This window comes from Anser cygnoides, chromosome 1 (assembly GCF_040182565.1).
Source record: "Anser cygnoides isolate HZ-2024a breed goose chromosome 1, Taihu_goose_T2T_genome, whole genome shotgun sequence".
Lineage (NCBI taxonomy): Eukaryota > Metazoa > Chordata > Aves > Anseriformes > Anatidae > Anser > Anser cygnoides.
Genome location: NC_089873.1, coordinates 98,526,018 through 98,547,879, shown reverse-complemented (window position 1 = coordinate 98,547,879; position 21,862 = coordinate 98,526,018). Strand labels below are relative to the sequence as shown.

The window sequence follows — 21,862 nt, the reverse complement described above, 5'->3', positions numbered from 1 at the left end:
TCCACTGAGGATACAATGGGAAGTAATGGGCTTAAATTGCAGCAAGAAGATGTAGACTAAACATTAGGAAAAACTTTCTAGCCATAGGAATAACTAAGTACTAGAATAGATTGCCTACGAAGGGCATAGAATTTCAGCTTTTGAAGGTTTCTTCACAAACGAAGTTGGATAAATATCCATAGGGACTAGCTAGAGCTAAGAAAAGGGTTGTGGTTTTTGAAATGAATGTTTTCCTGCTATGTTTCCTCATGACTTCAGGAACACAGGTCTGTTTCACCCATACATGGTTGGGTGTCAGGGCTGCCTATGATTACAGTAGTCGTGTTTGTTACAAACCCTGTTAGCTATAAACTCAACTGGCCTTAATCTGTCCTCTGGTTTAATAATCAAACTTTAATAATGACCTTAGTAAAATGATAACTGGTAGTCTGTCTTTGATGTTCTGAGAGTTGCTATGAAAGACGCTGAGCAGGAAGAAACTTTCCTGGTCAAATGATTTTCAAGATCAAGAAAACTTGTTTCCTCTTAAGCTTTCTAAAAGTTGTGGCTTCTCAGCTGCATATGTCTTTTTTTCTTTTAGTAGTGAAGGTATTACAAAGTTTTTAATAAAAAAAAAAATTCGATCCATATATATCAACAGATGAAAATATTAAATTCTTGCCCTGCTACCTGGACCATGCTCTAGATGTCTTGCCTCTCATGCTTCTGTTGATTACCAAGTCCCAGAGTTTTTTGATAATGTTGACCCTCCCATCAGCCCAGCAATTTTTGACACTCAGATGTCCATACCATAATTGATTTCCAAAGTAATTTGCTTTAAAAGGGGGGGAAAATATATTACTTCTACATGATTCCATAGAAAAGTTATTTTTTCCTTTGTGCATACCAAAACCTTTATGCCCTCATCTGAAGCTAAAAAGTAGATTTTGCCTTCCTATACCATCAAAAAGGACAGGCTGGATCTTATGGGCACTATGAGGGGGTGCCTAATACCCAATGAATCTGAAGGAGAGGAACAACTGGGGGAAAAAAAAACACATTCCAGTAGCTGATCATTTGTGTATGAATAATTCCAGTTGAGCTGTCTGAAAGATTTATGATTTGGCAAAAAAGATTAAATGAAAAGGAACTGTTGGCTTGTTTGAATGCTTCCACAGCAAATGAGTATGGCATATGGAGACTGGGAAACAAGGTCAGACTCCTTTATATCTAACTCTTGCTGACCTGTAGCCTGGATGCCTGGTATTTATATTTGTACTAATGCTATTTCTTGAAGCATCTTTCACAGAAGCTCAATGGGGAAATTTCTGACAGTCTTGTCAGATTTTTCTTATATATACAGGAGTGAACTGATTGGTTTTAGTATTACTTGTGGTTGGAAAGAGTTTTTGGTCTCAGCTGGGAATATGTGATGAAAGAGGCCAGCAGGACCTGAGTACCAAATAGCATGGTGGCCAAGGGTTTTACCAAGTAAGCTGGAAGATACATGAAAGCCCCTGTCTTCCTCTGTTCCCAACAACTATGGCTTTTCTCAGTTTTTTTTTTGCTACGTGAAGCTCTTTCTTAGTGTTGCCTGAGGGATCTATTCTACTTTGTATTAGCTGTCCCCATAATCATCGAGTGAGGAGAAAAGTTGGTTGTGTAGGCCTGCTGGAGTGCTCACCTGGGATGTGGGAGATGGGAAATGCAAGAACAAGGACCTCCCCCGTCTAGCCAAATGCCTACCTATTTGTTATGCTTGAATCATTCTTTCTTGTTTTTGAAAAATAACTTTGACAGATCTTGTTTTTTCTCCCCCAGTGGGCAATGACTCATTGCTGACTGACTCAGAAGCTAAGCAGGCTCACGTATGCCTAGTGGGGGATTTATACTAAGGTGTCTGGCCTGTCTGGCTCTTGCAGCTCTAGAAGTGCGGAGCTCCACAGCATATGTAAAAGCCGTAATGCTTGCTGAGAGCATCTGCTTGGCTTCACTCTACCAGCACTCCACTGACCACATCTAGATGCCCTTTGTGGTCCAAAGAGGTTTTAGTAGACAGCGTACATGAGTACAACAATTGGAGATGTGGCTTGAGTGTGGTGATGTGGATCACTTGTTGCTTTGTGGCACACATGCTCACAAAATTGGATCCATAGAGGGAAATGGAGGACAGGAACCATCCACACTTCCAGGGGTGCTGAAGAGGCTGGGAGTGATGAATTCTTTCTGGTGTGTTGATGGGGGGCTGCTCTCATAATACCCCATGGATGATCTAAGACAAGCTAGGCAGACAGAATATGACCACAGAGGTGTTGGCAGAAAGCACTAAAGGAAGAATAGTTATGCAGACAAAATGGCTTTGTCCTGAGCCTGTCCTGACTCCAGCTGTATTATACACAGTGTGGAGTGAAAAATTTTTGGCAATACAAGAAAATAATTTGTGGATAGCATTTCCTGGCCATCTCTAGTCTGATGCCCTCTTTTTTAGAGCAACACTTAATTCAGAGACAATTAAAGCAGACAGGGCATTGGTATTGGGGATAGTGAGTAAGAAAGAGATAAAATCTCATGCAAACAGGTGTTGGCAGTCACTGGAATTGTACTTCCTTTTCCAAGGGCTTAATCTGGCATTGTGTCTTACAGACTTTGAGATTTAATACCAGTTTGACTTGATCTGCGACAAAAGATTTATGGCCTGGCTGAAACTGCCCAGGAATAGTACTTCTCTCACTGTACCAGCACTGAATCTGCAAAACAGAAACCTCCTTTAAGCTGGGAATGTTCAAATGGTGGATATCACTCAAGCCAGGCAGCATAACTATCTCTAGAGTAGAGGTATAGTATGCAAGGGGAAGCCCTGTCTCTATACAGGAGATCCAGTAAATGTCTCCTTGAAGAAGGTCCAGTGAGAGGAGTCCCAGGTTCTCAGAACCAGGTCAAAGCATTTTGAGGGTGTTGAAATATTCTCACATTGAAGGGTCATGGGATAGCAGACCTCAGGTGGCAGGGGACTTACCTTTCTGGATCTTGTGGTAAATCAACTGATCACCTGAAATGGGTCATACTTCTTGGTAGAAATACAAGATCTGCTCCTCTGTTTGCCAAACAATGAACTGAAAGCTCTTCTCCAGTGAACCCTAGTCCTTTTTTTTCCTAATATTCACCCTGATTCCTTACCACATATGCTTAGAACTTCAACTTAATTGTGGTCCTCCCTATAACTGGCATGTCTATAATTTTAAAATGCTTTTAGTTGTGCTAGAGCCACAAATTTAAGAGCGATTTCTTGATTAGCCCAGAAGTCCCTGTACAAATCAACCTTCCCAAAATCATCAGAGATCCTTCCTCTGTGGTTTCCAATTTTCTGTTCAAAACAAAAACTGCCTTAATGTGTGGTGGTGAGAATCTGATGTGATTGACCTCTTGTCTCTGCTCCGGACTCAAGATGTTCCAGTGAAACTGTAGTCAGAAGTAGACCTTTGACCATTCCTCTGAGCTGAGGAATCAAGTATTCCCTCTAAACATGATAGTGGAAGAAATGGAATCTGGGTTCTTGTTTTCTTATTAGTTATAATAGCTGCAGGTTACTACTTTGTAGTACCTGCCAGGGCAGGTAAAGGACAGTAAAGCAGTTCTTCAAATCATGGCAGTGTTTAGAGGTTGTCTGGCTTGGAATTTCTGAGTTTCTGTACTCTAAATCTACCTGAGCTGACGGCTCCATTTCTGTTTACAATGTGGCTTAACTGAGTGGAATTTTATTTCCTGGCTGCACAATAAAAAGCACAAAGGTTACCACATCTTTTAAGTCCTGGGAAGAAGAAAGAGAAGAATGGGGCGGGGGGGGGGGGGAGAGAAAGGAACTCCAGTGCACACAGGTCATTTCCAGGGTGACAGAGAATAGGGAAAGGATCATAGAGGTCTTCAAAGCAATTTTTTGCCTCTTCATCATTACTGATATTTCCAGAGCACACAAACAACTGCAACTATCCCAACCTTGTTGCTTCCCTTTTTTTTTCCTATTGGCTTACCACTTTTCATCTGCTTCTTGGATAATTTTTTTCACTTTTTTTTGGCTTGGATTGCCAGAGAACCTGTGGATGCTATACAAGGTGACAGTTCCTCAGCAGTGAAGCAGAAGAGTCAAGTAGGATGACAAGCAACAAAAAAAAAAAGGAGGGAAGAGCCCTCCTGACTTGTAATTTCACTTTATTTTGCAGGATTGCAAGGGTAATAAAAACAGGAGAAAAATGACGACAAACTGCTCCACTTCTAATGACATCAGGAGGTTTGAATCTGACATTGATGGGATACTTTGAGAAGCCACCATCAATTCTCTCAATTCAACCTTCCTTTTTGCCTTCCCTCTGGACTCAGAACACAGGACTGAAGAGAAGATGTAACAACAGGTAAGCTGTTTGCCCAAGATTGGAGTAGCAAATTCATTTCCATCTGTAGTCCTGGAATACTGCCTGACAAGCACAAGAAAAAACGAGTTAATGTTCCTGTTTTACTAATTAGCATAAGGACTCAAGATTTCTGAGGTTATGTACTCCACATGACTTCCAGCGAGTCCGTAAACCTGTTGGAGAGCTTCCATGATTTCCAAAGTTAAGTGAAGCACGGTCTACATTGAAGTTGCCATCAATGTAATTACATCAATTTTCTAAATGTAGAAAGGGCTTTGCTGTCCTTCCAGGAATTAATCTTGCATAGATCTTCCTTGAGAGAAAACATGAAACAAACGTGGAGTTTACAGACATAGGTGGCTTGGTTCTTTCTATTCTGAGAGAAACATTTGAAGATTTTACAGAAACTAGAAAAATACTTTTGTTACTTTTACGAGACTTATACAAATGTTTTCTAAATGACATATAATTTTCCTACAGAAGCACTTTCCTCTGACAAGTGATCTAGTCATGCTGAATTTCAGGAAGAAAAAGATGTTTATTGAGAAACTTAGACATAATTAAAAATTGAAATGTGAATGGGAATTCACTGTTCTGCCTTGAACATTCTGACTCACCACCTGTGTAGGTTCTCTGTGTTACCTACAGTGTACAGAAGATATTGCTTATCACTTTTTCAGAGGTTATAAGGGAGGATTGAGTATTATGAAGTATTAGAATCTGTTCATGCTATTTATGAATTTCAGCTTCCCTTCTTCCCCAGGACTTACCTTACAAATGAGAGGTGTGGCCAAATCTTGGACCTGTTGGTGTGTGTGGGGGGTAATCTGCTGTCATAGTAGATGAGTTGTCCTTCTCCTTTACTCTCTTCTTACACTTCAGATTACTCCACCTCTATAGAGGATGCCTAGATTGACAGGCAAGAGTAGGCTTTGGTTAAGTGATTGCATGTTTTGGTAATCATCTGACCTCCAAATCACAAAGTATTTGCATCCACACAGTGCGAAAAAGGGGACAGTAAAATGTTTCCACTGTCATTCTTGTGTAGATAGGTGAGCAGCATTGTCATGGTCTTCAATATTCTTGATAACAATTGGAATTAAGGACCAAAAGGGTGTTGTGGAAGATTTTTTTCAACAATTTTAGCAAATGGTGCTGATTGTAAAAATACCATAGTAAACTATTAAATACTGTTCCTGGAAATCCTTTTCATGCACCTCTTGTTTCCCCCCTTGCAGCTCACTATCACCTCATCTTCAGTGAAGAGTCTGCAAAGGTGGAATTTCTCCAAAAGCGAATATTCTCAGTTATATTTGAGTTGTTTGATGTTCCCTTCCTTGTTTTCTCAACTGCAATAGAAGTAACTGAACATCATACCACTAAAATCACTGACTGTGATAGCTTCAGCTGGAGTTTTCCAGATGTGCCTGAGTAGACTGCTTTTGATGGTCATTCATAACTGTCAACTTAAATAACAATATCAAAATATTCTTGAGTGCTTTCTTTGTTGTGGAAACCAAAGAATATATGTTAGGCATTCCTCCAGAAGGGAGAGCCAAGGTGAGTCCTGCTTTCCTTAGCTGATCTTTGTCTCTCTTGAAACTGCCAAGCCTGAGCTCAGTGATACCTCAGTGAACTACCTTACTGTACACAGTCAAGGTGCTGTCATTTGTTTATATCATCTAAATGACCTTCACAATGATTCTGTGCTTTTTGTTTTTTTGTTTGTTTGTATTTTTGTTTTTTTAAGGAAAGGCTTTATTTTCTTTTGAAGACATAATTTAGCAGCAACTTGTACCCATCTCATGCAACAGTGACACTGCTGCTTTGCTCCACTTGTGCAGGTGATATCTGATTTCTTTCAACCTTATGTGGATTTTTTTGGCTAACAAACCAATGAGATTTGGACACTATTAGTTGTATCTCAATTTCTGTCATGACAATACTAATTTGTTGCTCTACTCATGATAACACTACCACTACACCTTGTGTTTCTGTTACCACTTACGTTTCTCACCCCTGTTTTCTCCAAGTTTGGTAAATGATGCAGAAGGATAAAGCCTCTTTTTAGAGGAGGTGGATAATCTAGTTCCTGGATGGCTAGCGTCTATCTGATCTTTGCTCACTTCCTCTGTGGCAACTTTCAAATTAGAGTGGCTAAGTGCAGTCTTCCTATCTCTCTGATCTCAGCATGCAGGATGGTGTTGAAGATGATCCTCTGCAATTTCGTTTATCTCTTCCTAGAGCAAACTGTATCCCAGGCACTACTTTTCACAATGCCAATCAATCAGTAGTGTTGACACTATGATGTCACCTTTTCGATAGCTACTTCACAAAGATAACAAAAGGGTGGTAACCAATTAATTTTGCTATTAGCAATACCACAGTGTTGGTCCAACCGGGAGCATGCCTACAGTTTGGCAGTAATTATATCATTGAAATGGTGAAGCCTATGGAGGTTACTGTAGTGTTGCATTATAAGTAGTTGCATATGTACAGCCCTGTAGAAGGGCACTGATAAATTTATGAGGCATTAATCTGGTCACAAACTATCTTCAGAAGATTAAGCAAGAAGAGTAGGCAGCACAGCTGACGTATCTCCCCCTTACAGGAGATAGGAGAGCAGCTCTTCTGCCCATATAGCACTTGCCTTTAATGTGACAGAGAAGCATGAAGTGATCTGTGCTGTGTCGCCATATAGCAAGCAGGTAACTTTCTCACAAGCCTCTCATAAAGATAGCAGGGAAATGAAAGAGGTTGCAAGCAATGCAGTTTTTCTGGCCACTGTAAGAGCCCTGTGTGCAGAGTCACCTCACACGTACTCTGAGAACAGCCAAGCGTGGCCGCTCAGGCTGGGTGTTCTAAATCATTCTAACCTTTCGCAATGTTTTAAGTTTGCTACTTAAAAAAAAAAAAAATCTATTTCATTTCTACTTCTGAATTTGTTTTTACACTCTGGTGCACTCTTTGCAGAAGCAGGGAGTGCACACACATGCACACGCTATAGGGACAGGGTATTTTTTCTCTAGAATAATATGAAAGTATTCAGTATATAGTAAAGTAGAAAGTATAGGGTTTTTAGTATATGAAGTATATAAGTATATAGTTTTTATAGTATATAAAGTATATAATTTTTCTGGAACAGGGACCCAAGAATGCTAGACATCTCCCTTTGCTGTTTGCTTCCCATCCCTTTCTGTACAATAAGGAATGTCCCTTAACTTGCAATTAATCCTCATGATTCCAGTGCTAGGTGAAGGTAATTCCACGTATTTGTTCTTGTCTAGGGATGACCAAATCAGGTTATCTGTCTGTAAATGCTCTCCTGAGCCCTACCTGCGTTAAGTGCTGTATATCCAACAGCTGAGATGAAACGTTTCATACTGTCATGTGCACATACATCTCCTTTGCATTCTTCAGGAGATTTGTGGGTGCAGTTGCCATGGGCCTAGTTGCATGTCAGAGTATGGACTGGGATAGGTGCTTATCCCTGCCTAGCATCCCCCCCGTCTCACCCAGGCAGGTTTTCTGAAATGATGCCAAAGCCAGTTTGTCTTCATCAGCCCTGGCAGGTAAATCATATTCACAGTAGTTCAGCTGTACTCATGGCTGGCAACAGGGTTTATTTTTCATAGTACGGTGAAGGCAGGAGGCTTCCTGCTTGCCTGTAAATTGAATGGTGTAACTGTTTCATCTGATGAGACAAGCAAATAGATGCACTGATCTGGGGCACGTGCTAGATGGAGCTGCTGTACATGCTGAGGGTAACCTGTGTGATGCCGCTGTCTGTAAAATCTCTGCCTGGAAAGCTAGTGACTCCAAGCCCATCACTTACAGAGACTTGCCCTGTATTTTGCTTCTTGTGTGACGTTTTGGGGGTTTTCCTTTTAAAATGAAGTGAATAACTTTCCCCTACTTGTGGAGAAAGTGTTTCTTCTGGTTTTGTATAGAGGTTTTGGAGGCTTTGCTGGTTGATCTGAGGATAAGGACAGGTGAGTCCTCCCTACTGTTTTCACTTTGTGACTCATTGAGCAGTCCTGTGAGGCCATGCACAGAGTGGCTCAGCTCAGAGTTGTGGTCACAGTCATTCCACAACCACACGGCATCAGCTTTCACCTCAGTGGCTTCACCCCTGCCCTGAAAAGTGGTTTGTGTTTTGTGGGGCACATGCCTATTAGGTAGTGCTGAGTAAAGGTCCATATTTTCCTCACTTTAACTTTCTTGGAGAATTTCATCGTGAGGTAGATGTTAGAGCTGTAACATCACAAGCAGGCTAGAGGCTGCCAGAGTTCTGTTACTCAGAGACTACGGCCTTGAGCTGCACTCTGCTTGGTCCTAGCAGGTGCTGTGATGTCTCCTAGCTTCTGCTCACCTCTGCCATACCCCTGTTCCCTATACCAAGCTCTCCCGTACAGGACAAAGTCAGCATGTGCACAGGCTACCTGAAACACAAGACACGTGAGCTCTAACAAACACTGTAAAAATGTGTGTTTTTCACATAATAAACACAGGAAGAGATGAAGTCAGTGGATGTCCTGGACTGCTGTGCTGTTGTCAGACATGAGGTATTGGGGTCAGCACATGGGGGTACCTGTGTGAAATCCTGTTGCAGAAGCAAAAATCCAGACAGTAGGGGTTCCTGTTGGTGTTGAGACCTCAGAGAGGATACAGTACTGCTGTTCCCATTACTTTGGGGGAGGCTGTGGGGACAAAAGATATCCGGTCAGTCATCTATCTATAAGGTGCAGAGATAGCCAGTCCCAAAGTGGGCCAGGGAAAAGGGGAGAAGCAAAAATAGGTAGGGGAGAAAGGCCACTATTCCTCCCCAAATTGGGGGGTGGTGGATAGCCGAGCAACAGAAACCTGTCAAGATAGTAACTAATAACAATTAATAATTTATTGTACATCAAATAGCTCTTTTCCTCATGGTTTCCAAAAGCTCTTTACAGACTATATATAGCGACTGCATTACAGTGTGGTATGCACTTTTCAGCAGCATGGTTTAGGAACAGCCCTGCTGCTGAGGCACAGTGGAGCCTGGTCAGCCCAAAAGAACGCTGGCAAAAGATTTGCACCCCCTCAACCCTGCCTGCGCATTTCACTGAAGAAAAATGTGCACGGGAGCCATCACTTTGAGGCGTGGGGAGAAGGCAGAGCATTGTACAGGCGCTATTTCTTCCTGTCTATTAAGCCAGGCTGTCCCAATGAATTCAGTTGCATAGACCTTGAGAGAAGGAGGATGGGGGTTGGAAAAAAACAAATGCACTTTAGAAAGCCTATGATAATGACTTAAAATTGCTTTTCCTTATAATTGCATTTTTTAAGAGCTGACATTTAGTGATAAGCCAAGTGCTAGATACTGATGGCTCATAGAACATGGGGTCTTAAATAATGACTATTACATACTAATTCTTGCCTATCTTTGGACCTGCTCAGTGCGGAAAGGAGATGCTGCTGCTCATGAGGCAGCTGGGGGAGGGTGAAACAGTGGGACCTGCAAAATTGAGCACCCTAAAAGAGCAAGTCAGCTGGCAGACACACTGCCATATAGTGTGCCCTTCTCCTGTGGCATCTGGATCTGCTCATTTCTGCCCCAAAATGATGCCTCCAGGAGGGAGAGCAAACAGCAGGCATCCAGAGGGCAGAGCTCAGCACTACAGGACAGGAGGTGAAGAAGCATGTACCTCACTGAGAAGACTGCAGGGAGTATAATGCTAGTAAGAAAGCAATTAAAAGAGCTGAGCAAACAAGTAATAAATAATGTAGCGAGAGCTGGTGTAATAAACCTCCTTAGGAGAGATGGCCCATAGGCCAGCCTCCAGTTCCCTGAACCTGGGAAGGAGAAACCCCACCTCATACAACCACCCTGCACATAAAGACACTTTAGAGGAGCAATTAGGGAAGAAGGTGCTTACTTGGTTGCTCTTAGATCATATGCTGTTAAGTTTAGGAGGTGGTGGGAAAACCCCAGTGGACTGACTGAGGCTGCTTTTTGTAAATGAAAGCTTACTTATGTAAATGTGTTTAAGAGGTGCCTTTCAGTGAAACTGTTTGCTACATTTCCTGCAAAGAGCTAATGGAAACCCTCCCCTTAGAGATGATGCTGTTAAGGCTGCATTATAGATTTCACCTGTGGATGCCTGAAACTCAGGTGACCAGCTGCAGAGATGATTTGCTAAGGCTATGGCCCTGCTTTTCTGTTGATGGATACAAATGCTGAATTGTTAGCAGACCTCCCATTTCCTGCTTGTTTTATTAGGCCTTGATAGACAGGTAGTGCTTTGAATGCATTTTGAGTTTATTTCTTGTCAAAGACAGTTGCAATTCTGTGGTCTTGTGATTTTCTTGTTTTCCCTTTCCTGCCTGTCCTTAGACTTGCAATTATGAAGTAATTCCATTCATATGAAGGGCCTGACTTGCACGTGGAGCCTTCAGTTACCATTAGCAATAAATGGTCCCCACAGCTCTGTGCCAAGAGGGGTAAAAATGAACTGCCGGTGGAAGGAGATTCCTGAAAAAATTGGCCTGGCTTGTAAACCTTGCCTACACTGTTGCTGTGTGTGTAAATTTGAACTCCAGGCTGCAGTTCTTTAATGCTACTCTCACAGCAGCCTAGAGATTTTGGGAAGAGTGGATGGGTTTTTCTATGTTCTTGAGCATTACGCAGCCAGCTGGAGTTGTTTGATCCAACCTTCCCTGGCAGGCCTTTGGAAGGAATACCAGCCATTGCTGGGTATTGGAAGGAGGCTCTGGGTTGCTGCAGTGAGGTAAAACAGAAGCTTCTGCTTGATCCAGGTAGTGAAAAGGATGGCAGAGAACCAGCTCACTCCCAGGACAGTGTTTTCCTGGACCGCTTCCACCAGCTCTGTGCCTTTGAGAAGCTGCTGTGGGGAATTGGGCAGTCTCTTCTTCCCACGTTTCCCCAGTTAATTATTTTTTTTTTATCTCAGGGCATTCAAACAGATTAAAACTATCTGCTTGAGTGCATATACTGCTATCTTTTTCTATGTAGAAAACAAACAAAAAAAAAAAAGTCCACAGATGAAGGGGGCTTTTTTGCTAGCAATGGGCGCTGCCACTAGACCTTTTCACTGTTCTGATACCTTCCTAAAAATACAGATAACTCCTAATATATGACATCAGCGGGATATGCAGGTCAGGCTAGAGTTTCTATCTGTCTCTACCCTCACTAAATTTCCACCGTTGACACTCCTGATCTCTGTGGGGCAGGGATCTGTTTCTGGGTGAATTCATCCCTTGGTGGAGGCAGTGGAGCAAGGTGAAGCGTGATGTCCCTTTTTCTCCATCCCTTAGGTGGTGGTCTTCTCTTCCATTGCATGGCACCCTTCCTTACTCATCTGTAACCTGCAGACCCCCCATTGAAATATCTCTTGTGGTAACTGCTGCCTGCTCCAGCACTCTCCTGGAGAAGGGAACAGTTTTCAGAGGAGTGAAATATCAGCACTTCCTCACTGGTGTAGCCGAGTCTCCATAGCGTGGGGAGAGAGGGAGGGAAATAGAGGCAGACAAGAAGGAGGATGTGTTTCAGTGGGGTAGGCAGCCTAGCATTCTGGCTATTGGTCTCATTCTCAATGCATCTCATCTTGGCCCCTAGGATTAGCTTTTTGTTTTGTTTTTAACTGAAGGATCTGCCCCTGCTTCAGGAAACCTGTGCCTTTCTGCCACTGTCCCCTACCAACCCTGCCTAGTGTGTGGTTTGACAGTTGCCTATGGCTTATAATTCATGTGCATACTTGAGGTCAAACAAGCATTTTCTTAGTTAAAGAGTGGCAATTACAAACTTCTGAGTGTTTGACATTGTAGCTTTGAGCAATTCGTTAACAAATGTCTTCCTATCTCTTTGACACTCTACATCCAAGCTGAGTTTGTTTTCCCACTCTAGGTCTCAGAACCTTTTCTTGTGTCTTTTCTTGCCCTTTCCCAGCTAGGGCTCCTAGAACTAATCTGTGCCTTTTGCCACCTACTGATTTGTTGCTTTTCATCTATTATTAGCCCTTGCCACTCTTGCTGCTACCTAAATCTGGCAGCTAATTATTCAGCATACAGGTGTCTCTTCACTAAGGAAACCAGACCTGCATGTCTTAGGAGTCCAAGGTGAACAGTGATATCTACATGGAGTTGTCTCCTTGAAGGTGAAACCTCCAAATTACATTGTCATTACATCTAACTCAACTGTCCACGTGTAATGTGTGGATTAGTATTTCATAAGCTTCAGTCATGCAAGTTCATGCACATTTTTCTTGGCCATATCAGTGGCACATTTCTGGCATGAAGCCCAAATTTCATGTTCTTGCTCCCCATTTGGGACCCCAAGTGCTTTTCCAGAGGTTGCAGGGGTACCAGCTTTCTCCTTGTATTTCTCTCAAGCAGTAGCTGCACCCTTGCAGATAAAATTTAAGGGGAAAAAATAAGACAAAAACCAAATACAACATTCACTGGAGATATCTGCTTAGACAATTCACATCTGGAAATGTTCTACAATACTAAAGAAATGATGTATCAGATACAACATGTACAGGCCTACCTGTAACAATGAATTTTATTATTTTCATTTTGAATATTTGCTTGTACAAGAGGCTCTGGGACAGCTGCTGTCCTGGAAGCAGAGGATCCCAAACCCTTTGGGATCCTTCTGGCCCATTGTTCTCCTGACAGAAGCCTCCCTTCCTGCAGTGGGGGAGAGGTAAGGTACTGAGAAGGAGAGAGAAAATAGCGTTTGGGGGAAGGGGGAGTGCTGGGTGGAAAACGTTCATTCAGAGATCTCAGTCACACTGTTCCAGCCTCATCTTTGCTTTGAATCCCTGGCTTTTCTCTTCGTGTCTCCACAGAGACTGCTTCTGCCTCCCCCATTCCTCCCGCTGCTCCCCGGGGCTGAGTGGGGCACAAGGATGATGCAGCGCCTCGGGCTCTCTGCGTGGACCAGTCTCTTCTCCTTTGTGCCTGCTCCTCGCAGCTATGCTGCCTGCTCTCTCCAGAGGTTTGTTGCCTTCACACACTCCTTTTACATAGCCCCAGGCAGGGCACAGGCAGGAAGGCCCCCGAAAGATGTCAGTGACAGGAAGGGAGGGAGATGGGGAAAGAGGTAAGAGGCAGTGGGGGGCCAGAAGAGAAGGGATCATTGCCTCTGATCTGTTATGAATTCTCTTGGGAGACAGCCGGTTAGGCTGGGAAGTGAGTGATAGCCAAACCAGATGAAGAATTGTTCTGTGTCCCTGACGTATTTTATCCTCGACAGGGATTTAGTTTCTTTAACTATCAAACTAACTATTTCTCATATATATATTATATAAGCCGTGAAAGATAAAGCACACACAGCATCAATCATATCTCGTCACAATCTCTTTGCCTCTTTCCTTCTTTTTTTTTCTTTAAGTCTTCCACTTTTCTTAAATTCTACTCAAAACATGGCTATTGTTATTAGGAGTCAAACACAATGTAATTGAAAGGCCATTTGACAATCCAGGGGAAAAACAAAAAAGTGAAAGGACAGGCTGTGGTATTGGTTTGGAGGTGGATATTGGAAAGAAGTGAGCACTGGTATGTGTGTTCTTTTTTTTCTTTTTTTTCCACTTTTCCATCAGTTGAGAGAACTCCTTCCATATAAAATGGGATTTGTCTGGGTTCCTCAGAAATCCAGCATAGGAGAGGTGGCGTACCAACAACTCTTTGCGGTTATAGTAACTAATCATTCCCTAAGAAACTATCTTCATCTTTGAGCAGAATCTTTTTTCATGTTCGTATTCACCTCCATTGTGATATGACACCTGTACCCACAGACAGGAGGGTGGACAGGAAGATATATAGCTGTTGTCTGTCATACTTAGACCCCACCAGCTAGACTGAGTTGAGTCTTTGGAGAAAGTTGCAGATGAAAAGAACCTCTGCATGTTCAAACATCTTGTCAGAACCCCACATTCACACGTCTGTGTTCATCTACCTGTACCAGACTGCCCCACATCCAAACAGAAGGCTACATGGTTTTGTTGTGATCTTGCCTTAGCCCTGACTCTCCCATGGCTTACCTCAGAAGAGGAAGTGGTAAGAGTTCTCTTTATTAATGTTGCTGTCTTTTTGGCGCACAGATTAAAGAAAGAAGAGAATAATAATAAAAGAGCAACAAGAGTGGTGGATAAATTTGTCTCTAAATACGTTTGCATTTGCTGCTTAAAAGGTATCCCCATGTCAATGTATGCAACGCATGATGCACCTATGGTGTAATTCTCTAACACCTTGCAAAAATGGCATCTAAATGACAGGTTTGGGGTTCAATACGGTACTTCTAATGTGGTAAGATGAAAAAATACAGCCCCGTTCAATTTTGGGGTTTCATTTTCAGAGATGTTGAGTATCCGGTGTACCATCTAAAATCAGCAAGAATGATGATGCCCTGAGAGCCAGGCAGGCCCTTGTATTTTTTCTTTTCCGATTTCACCTTAAATTAACCAGACATTTTTTTCTGTGCTTCTTAACTCAGCCTTTTATTATGTTTGATAGAGTGAAAGAATGTTTTTTCCTCCCCTTGTATCTTGCACAATGGAGAACATAATGCCTTTGCTTTGAAGTCTTTGCTGTTATCCTGCCTATAAAGTCAGGCTTCTCTTTTGGTTTCCAGTTTAATTAAATGTGTCTACATTGAACAAGAAAGCTGTCATAGAGATCCTGAGATGGTCCATTCCTCTTATGATAGCATACAGCCTCTGACCAGTTTAAAGTAAGTTCACCTTGTACCAGTGCGTGCTGGATCTTGTAGCATGTATAGCATTTTTTATTAGCAGGAACGGTGAGGAAGGATTGTGGTTATTTTCTAAGTAAATGTCTTTTGCTATCAGTCTGAAGTGAATGCTACATTGGTACAGCAACTCTTTTGGCTTCCTGTCTACCCGACAAGAACCAGAAGACCTTAACCAACCTTAGCTGAAGGTGTTTCTTTGCAGTCAAATCTTGCAATTAATAGTGCAGCATACTTGGGACTGTCTGGGCTAGGTGTTCTTTGAAATGATGATGAGGCTGTATTGTACATAAAATAGGGAAGACTGAAGTCTTTTAAATAACAGGCTGTTATAATGGTTTTCCTCATTCACTTAGTTTAGAGCAGCCACGGGTGTCTCCAGTATCTCCCAAGTGAGTGTTTTCCTTGGCTACTCACTGGACAGTGTCTAAGTGGCATAAAAAGGCAAATGACCTGGAAGCACACTGGATCATCAAAAAGTTGGTGGTAAAGCCATTTGGTGTTTAATTCTGAATAAAATATTTGCCTTACTAGAAAATTGTGGGTTTGTTCCATTCAAATCTTGCATTATGCATGTGGAGCAGCACAAGAAATCACCCGTGCTCCACTTGGCATCCATTTGCTGGTGGATACTTTTTTCAAGGACATGAATGATACTTGTCAATAGAGCTGCCATGGAATTAATTTTAGCCCACAGTTTATCTACTAGCATTGCATATTCTTCTTAATAATTTGCATAGATTGCTAAATCTTAGTTTTTCTCTCTTTGTAGTTAGAAATGGGCCTAATTAGCCACATTCAGAGGTGGACCTTCAGTACTCAATAGTGGGATACCAAAGATGGCTTACAGCCATTTATTTCATCCCAACCACTTGAAAATGAGTGTCACACAATCCCTCTTACAGAGCTTGTTGTAACCTTTTGGGAATTACGACTTGGATCCAATGCATGAGACAGCCTTCATCAGTTCCCCATCTGCAGGAGCACTGAAAGAAAGATTTAACATAACTAGAGCAATTACCTTTGCCCTGAGAAACATGGCTAATTTCTAAGTGACTTTTTACAGCTTTCTGTTGCTAATTGTGTATTTGTTAGGATGCCAAGCCTGGCATAGACTGAATACACTAACTCCTCTTACTTGGGGTAAACTGTCCCGTGTGTGCCATGCCAGGCAAGAAAACCAGTCATCAGTACTATGCCAGCTGATAGGTCTGTGATATTTATGATGATAGAGTGCTGACAAATGAAGGGATGAAAGACAGGGACTCCTGATGGCTCTTGAAGAGGAGACATTTATTGCCCTTTTTCACTACTACATATACTTTCCCAGTAGCCCCATGCCCTGTCCATGTGCCTGAATCTGTCATACAATTGGTTAGAGACCCTCAGACACGCGCCTCAAACCAGCCAGCAATTGGCCACTGCCCAAAGCTCATCTTTTAACACTTTAGCCAATTTACTTTATCTCAACCTTGCTCAAGTTTTTGTTTCTACCGCTTGTTTCCTCATTATCTCTAATTCAGGGACTTGTGAAATGGCGCAAAGCCACCTGCGAATTCCTTTCCCACAAAGGACCTTGTTTCTGCAATTTTCTCTGTGATGAGATCTCGCTTTGGAAGTATGAAGAGAACAGTTGGTCCATACCATTTTATCCAATATAAGCATAAAGTTTCATGCGTAAATGTCTTGCTATGTTATGCCACATTCAGTGCTTCCTAGGCAGCAAGGCCATAATGAGTTTCCACTTGCACGAAGTCTTAGATTCACAAACAACAGGCAATTAATTACCATCAGTCATTGTAAAGAGGATAATGGTGTCACTCACATGTTGATATCACAGGTCATTCTTACTGGTAACTTTCATTTAAAACACTAGAATATGCCAGTGGTGATATATAGATGACTTTGCTACTCACAATTTGAAAATATTAGACTTGGCAAATACATTGCAGCTTTTACAAGTGCTTGGCTTCTTCAGCTCAGGACTTATCCTCAAATGTGCCTAGTCAGCATCAAGCAGGTCCTATGTAGGGGTAAAATTTGAATATGGATCAGCATCTTCGAAAGAATTACCTGCTTATTTTGAAACTTAGCTGGATGCCGAGTTCTTCTGAAAACCTGGCTCAAAAATGCCCTTGACTTTGCTTCAGTCTAGTTGGATATAATGTCCAAGGAGAGGAGCTCTTCCATATTCCACAGTTATCATATGCCTTTTGACTATCACTCTGACTTTGACAGTGCCCTAGACTTTTTCTTTTGTCTGTCTACCACTACTGAAAGCCCACATTCAGTCAGTTTGGGTTTGCTTTGGAAATACCGAATAAAGGTCTTGAGCAGCATGGAGGCCTTGGATCTTGTTATAAATTCTGAAGAACTGTACTTGTCAGTCTGTTAGCCCATGTCTTTATCCCACTTGTCCAGCTTGATGGTGCATTTTCACCAGAACCCTTGTCAGCTGCCACAGTATAAAATCTATATAGTGAAAAGAGTGCGTGTCACAAGAAATGGACCCAAGATGATCTCTTCAGTTCCTTTTCAGCCCTGTTTGCCATGATTCTTCTATGAATCCAGCTCTAGGAAACTTGCAAAGCATTGACTGGACAGCTAGTGATCTTATGTAGGCCATGACCTCCTTCTGGTGCTCATCACAGCTGGCAAGGAATAACCCATTTCTGTATTAAGCTCTCTCAGCCTTCAGAATAGGTACCAACAGCCAAACTACCAATGGGGAAAAGTCCCTGGACGCTGTGAGTTCATACCCTGTGCCCAAGAATTGTTTTAGGAGAGTGCTGCTTGGACTGGGTCCAAACCATGCATGAAATTGCTCTAACAATTGAAAAATACGGGTTATGAGGTTCAAGTGCCTGGGAACGTTTCCTGACACTGTTATTTATTCAAATAGATGAAGCCATGGTGTTCATGTACCTTCTGATGTTGCCCTTGTGTTTATAGAAACCCTCCAAGTAGAATGAGGTCTCTCTTATAATGATTTACTTTATCACACATGAAGCGTGGTCACTACTTAATGTATTACACTCAGATTCTCATTTAGCTCCTTAACTTCTTTAGCTGCTATTTTTTTCATTGGCACAGCAATATCAACTGCTTTCTGATAGGTCAGGGCTTTTTCAGACAACAGTATCATTTGGATGCTTTCCTTATGTAACTGATATACTGGCTGGTCCTTTTAATGAATACTTAAATTTACTCAAAGATCATAAACCTTGGTGAGCATCTTCAGTTTGGGTACATAATGACCAGCATATTCAGTGGGATTTTGATCACAGTTATTAAATCAAAATCTCTCCATGCTAATGAGCAGTTTAGGACTGAGGCTTCCATAACATCACCACAGTCTCAGGCAATGCAGTCATGTGCCTTTCACTTGTAATATAATCTGCAATATAACAGAGTTTGTTTTAGTGCAATAACTTTCCCCTCTGCTCTTTGTTTTCATTACCTTCTGTCACGTGGCCCGCTGTTGCCATAATCGTAGTTACTGAAAAGGCTGTTAATGACAAACAAAAGATGAGGAAAAAAATCACTTATTTCCAAGACGCTATTTTGTCTGATGGCTTTGCAATGCATTTTCTCCATGCCTGAATCAAGAGGTTGAGGAGAAGAATAAACTTAATCACAGTAGGGTCTGTAGTTAGAAAATTAACCCCATTTATTCATAAGCTTCCCCATAATGCCCCCAGAGAAGAGTAGCACTATGTTCTCCAACCTTTGCATTATGTGGATCCAGGTAAGCACGCAAAAAGTGATTAAGAAAAGCTTGTTTCAGGAAGCTAAGACTTGCATTACTAGGATCCACAACTTCATTGTGAAACTTGTAGGAAACTTTCGGGTGCCACAGAACTGAACAGGTTGAAAGCCACTTTTTAATGGTTGACAGTAATTATCAAGTAGACAAGCCCCCCACGCCCAAAGAGTTTTACCTCAGATCTCATCTTCCTGTGTTTGGAGCTAGAATTGAGATACAGGCCCATCATGGTTTTCAACAGTATTGGTCCAATTAGTTTAATGAAGAGTTTTATATTTTGCTTTACTGTTGAATCAAAGGATCGGTATCTGGATTATTTTTTTTAGTGGTGTAAAAAAAAAAAAAAACTTGAAGGTTTTTTTCCGATGGGATTTTTATAACCACCATGGAGATGAATGGTCAAGTGCCATGGAGCATTATGCTGATCAAACTCTGTTTCCAAGGAAACTCAGGATGGAGTTTCTAGAAGCTCTTTATGGAAAACAGCAAAGCTACAGCCTGTGTCAGAAGGAAAGTCCCAGGTTAAGCACATGAGTCAGATGAAGGACTGCATGCATCACCTAAAAGCAAGGAGTTACAAGTAAACAACTAAGTGGGGAACATCTTGCGTTTGGTGTTTTGGGCCAAGTTGTGGAGAGGGAACAGATATTTGTAGCCCAGGCCAGAAAGAGTTAAGTTACTGTCCCTTAATTTCCTGGAGCAAGAATTTGCAAAGTGATATGAGTCACTTCAGAAGAGTAAAGATGCATCGGGAACCGCTGCTGTCAGTACGGAGGCAGTCACAGACGCTGCTCCTGAGAGCTGGGCATTCAGCCTCTGTGGAGGGTGCTGCTCAACAGCACTGTTTGTGGACCCTGGCCAAGAGAATGAAAAGCTGATTTAGCTGTATATTTGACTGTGTGGGCTACTGAAGGACAGAATTTAGCATTGTTTAAGGGAAGGCTGGGAAAAGGTTAGGCAGGATGTTTGTTGTTGCTGCTTTTTTATTATTTGAATAACGTGCACACACAAACACACAAAATACTGTTCTAAGCAAAAAAATGTAGCATTTTCTCAATTCCTTCTCCTTCCCCCACAAAATTAATGGCTTTACCAGTAGCTTCAACCAGAAATCTTTCAATCTGTCCTACAGCATATTGGAATAGTTACCGCAGTATAACTTAGCATAGATGCAGCGAATTTTGTAGAAAGGTGCTTTATATTGTACAGGAACAAGGAATAAACTATTGTAGCATAAGATACATTTAAACAGGCATTAGCATCTCAATAGAAAGACAGAGATGATCCATGCACAATTTTCTATAAATATAACTGCTTTAGAGGATAATTGCCTGAAGGTCAGAGATGCTGGTAGGATTTTTTATTTTTTTTTTACCTCAGCAAACTGCAGTCCAGAGGCCATCTTGTGAAATGTGTTAATACCTAGTCCCAAAGCTTTAGGTGACTCGTCATCGCTGGTGGTAGGTGTTGGGAGAAGGGCAATAAAAAGCATGAGATATTCTTGGGAAAGTAATGCAAAAAACATTTCAGGAATTACTCCAGAGATGATGAAAAAGCAAAGGTTCTGCACTGAATTCTTGAACTTGAAAACTAAAAATTGCTTGAAGTGTAGGAAATGACCAGTTTCCCCATCTCCACCCTAAGAAAAAATTACATCATTTTGCAGTCAAGGCTTTTAACAAAAAATGTTTACTGGTTTATAATTTTCTACTTAACAACAACAAAAAAAAAAACTAGATTTCTAGTACTTCTTGATTTTTACTCTGTTTAAAATATTTTGATGACCATTTTGATAAAAGTGGTAGATGGGAAGCATCAGGGGGAGGAAAAAAATCAACAGCTTTGTCAAAGACATTTCCTGCTTAAAAAAAAACAACACACCTTTCCCATGTCTTATTAAAACTCAAAACTTTAAAGACCTACGTACTTTGAGATCACAACCGATACAGTAAAACTGTTAAAATCCTGGCTTAGTGCCATTTACAGAGCACCCGTGTCATACGCTGTTATGAGAGAAGTACGTGTTTTTGAGAAAGATGCTGTGTTCTCATTGTACAGCTTCTGGGTAGATTTAAGGTCCAGCTGTTCCTAAAATATTTTAGTGCTGCAGTACAAAAGCCCATCCAGATCCCATTAACAGGATCTCTATCTGGAAGCTTGAGTCACATGCTTTGTAGCTGGTGGAATGCTGCTTTCTGGCCTTCGCTGTTCCAGTGCCAGCTGAAAAACAGCTGAGTATCCAAGAGTAACCTGGAGCTGCAAATACAAGGGACAGGCTATGCCTTATGCATGTATTTCTCAACCTAGGAGCACAACACCCACCTAATTGGAGCCTCAGCCAGACAGTTGTGGGCATAGGCAGTCTCTATTTACTCTGCCAGTTTGCGTTGAACTCTCAGGAAATAATTTAGAGTTTGACTCACATCTATCTCCCTGCTCCTTGTTGTGCATGTTTGTATTTTGTTTCTTCAGACCTGTTTTAATGAGCATGTTTTCTAACTTTGCATCCTTGGAAATGGCCCAACAATCATGTTAAATGGTCTCTCCCTCCCTGTAAAAGGGGATTAGTGCCAAAAAACACTCCTTGAACCTTAAAACAAAGAAAAAACCCACCACCACAAGCAAACAAACCATAAACACCATGGTAAGAGCTTTTAGTCAGGGCTTATACTCCAGTTGGTTGCCAGCTCCTTGCATTCTGCTTCATCTTTTCTCTAAACTTTTATAGCCCCTAATCGTCTGTAAAGCATTGCATACCCCTATGGTGCTATATAAATGAAATAACAATGATGCTCTTGAATTAATTGGGTGGTTTTGCATACAGTAGTTTTACAATATCTTCTCCTTATTATAAGACCCTCTCAGTTGAAGCTGCGGGTCCAATTGCCACAGATAATTCAGTGTTAGATTGAAGGTGTATATGAGGGATCCTGTTTTTTCCCTTATGAGCTCTTTGTGGGG

The 21,862-nt window shown here is 41.7% G+C and overlaps 1 long non-coding RNA gene across 1 annotated transcript; it reads right to left on the bottom strand.

Moving 5' to 3' along the window:
• Positions 1-4,310: 4,310 nt before the first annotated feature.
• On the bottom strand, positions 4,311-19,968 carry LOC106037263 (uncharacterized). Its single transcript, XR_001207902.3, has 6 exons — positions 19,077-19,968; positions 18,596-18,643; positions 17,052-17,158; positions 8,977-9,085; positions 5,156-5,292; positions 4,311-4,448 (listed from the first exon to the last, which is right to left on the bottom strand). It is a non-coding gene; the product is annotated as an uncharacterized lncRNA (long non-coding RNA).
• Between the last annotated feature and the right edge of the window lie 1,894 nt (positions 19,969-21,862).